This window comes from Olea europaea, unplaced genomic scaffold (genome assembly GCF_002742605.1).
Source record: "Olea europaea var. sylvestris unplaced genomic scaffold, O_europaea_v1 scaffold4555, whole genome shotgun sequence".
Classification (NCBI taxonomy): Eukaryota; Viridiplantae; Streptophyta; class Magnoliopsida; order Lamiales; family Oleaceae; genus Olea; species Olea europaea.
Genome location: NW_019262865.1, coordinates 9,412 through 11,835, shown reverse-complemented (window position 1 = coordinate 11,835; position 2,424 = coordinate 9,412).

Sequence of the window (2,424 nt, the reverse complement as noted above, 5' to 3'; positions counted from 1 at the left end):
TGGGGTTCCTATCTTGATTCAAGGCGGTCAGTCATTTGCTTCTGTATTTTCCTTAGGAATTCCTTGATTTCTTGGAGGTCTAAGAAGCAAGATACCGTTTCCAGATCATCTGCGGAAGCTGAATACTGTGCTCTTTCTTTCTCCACCTGTGAAATTGTTTGGATTCAGCAACTCCTTGATTTGTAGGTCCGGATTTCACAACCAACCTTTATTTTTTTTTTTACAACCAAGCTGCTGTCCACATTGCCACCAGTCCAAATTTTCATGAAAGAGCGAAGCACTTCGAAATTGATTGCCATTTCATTAGAGACAAAGCCAATGATGGCTTTTTCAAACTTTTACCGGTTCGCACTCAACACCAATTAGCTAATGTTTTCAGCAAGCCTCTGCCAGCATCCATCCTATTTTCTCTCATGTCCAAGATTGCTAGAGACAAAGCCAATGATGGCTTTTTCAAACTTTTACCGGTTCGCACTCAACACCAATTAGCTGATGTTTTCAGCAAGCCTCTGCCAGCATCCATCCTATTTCCTCTTATGTCCAAGATGGCTATTACTGATTTGCATAATCCATCTTGAGGGGAGAGTATTAGAGTCAAGCTTCAGCTCAAATTCAGATCGACTGCAGCTCAACATAACTGTAACTAATTTTGGCGCCAATTAAGATGCCAACTGTAATAGTTAGTTAGATTCCCTTATATTTATCCATACAAGTCGTATCATTTCATTACTTGAATAACACAGAATTTTCTTCCATCTTCAATAGTGCAAAAGTGTTGATACTAGTCTGAAGCACGCGACTTGTCTTGAAGTTGTACATTCACATTGTCAAGACTCTAGGTTACATCTATTGTGAAACATTACATTCGTAAGATCCACATCATCTTACCTTGAATACATAGGCCAGATAAGGACCCCCAGAGACTTGTACTTTTCCTCATTACTCATGTACTTTCATTCTTTGTAGGTGAAGACATCGATCAAATTAAATAGTGATTCACATCACCAATGAAGTCTATATGAGCTGCAAATTTTGCCAGCCCTGTCAAGAGAAACAGATTTATGCTGGAAAACTTTGATCAAAGGTTGTCCTGTGATTAGTTGCAAAGGCTTCCATTGTAGCAATTACAAAGGATTAACTATAATAGAGACTCCTGTCATCATTGGAATTGACTTGGCTTTTCAATTCAACCAATTGATGATATTTGCTAGTAGTAGTAGAAGTGATGGGATCACGATAACGATATAGGAATATATCGTTCTAGATCTACACGGCATGAGATAAATAACAGTACTCGAATCTTTGTGGTGTATTTGGAGATAACCATCCATATAATCTTGTTGTAAAGAATGATGATCAATTTAGCCGACTATAGATTAATATCAGAGAAGGCTTTCTTGGGTTGAGACTTGATTCAATTAATAGGATTTGTTCCTTATGTATGCGGCAGGTTAGACAGTGAGTGCATGTTTCGTTCATAGGATTGTATAGTATGGTAAACAAAATTTTAGCCTATTTTTCTTTGTCCAATACTATATAATCCTCCGTACCAAACGTTTAATTAAGTTATGAAGACAAATGTCACATATATGCCATTATAAAAATTAACATGTCAGAGATTCTGGTTTCATGATATCTTCAAATGTTTCTGCAGGAAGAAATTCTCTATGAACTATGGCGGTATATATACCCAGATGGAAGTATAGACATGTTTGTGGGCCTATGTACTAATCTGTACCTTCCATTTTCCATTTTTCTTTATGCAATATGGTGTTTGTCACTAATTTTGCCATTCTATTTAGTATTTAAGTTGTAACTACCTGCCACTTGTTATATGTTTGTTGGCAAGTGAAAGCAACGTTTGATTATATGGACACAGATAAACTTACATGAGATTTCTAAGTTATATGATTGGCAATTTTCCTTTCTTGGGTAGTACAGAACCCAACCTTGCATCTCATTAAAAATTGACTTTCTAATCAAACATTAACTAACAATAACATGATTTCGTGCATTATTTAAAATATGTTTAGACATTAAAATTATTGATTTTTAGATCATGTTTGATACGTTGAATTGAATAGAACTGTAAATGATCAAACAACAAAGGTAACTTGGATGTTATTTTCAATAAACTTGAGGTTCGCTCAACTCTCTTCAAGTCTATTAGGATTCAATTGCTGGTGTGGATGGAAGCTACTTTATTACTATGCAACATATGTTTCAAAATCTTCATCCCTTAATTTATTCTCAATGGACTGTACACCCACTTAATTCTCATTTTATATTTTACTTGAAATTGTGGCAAATCTGTCTTTAAATTTTTATTTTTCCATTCTAGTCTTATGCATATTTTCCAATTAATGGCACAAAGATTATCATAGAAGCATAGTTGGTCTAACTCGGGCGGAGCCAAAAAAAAAA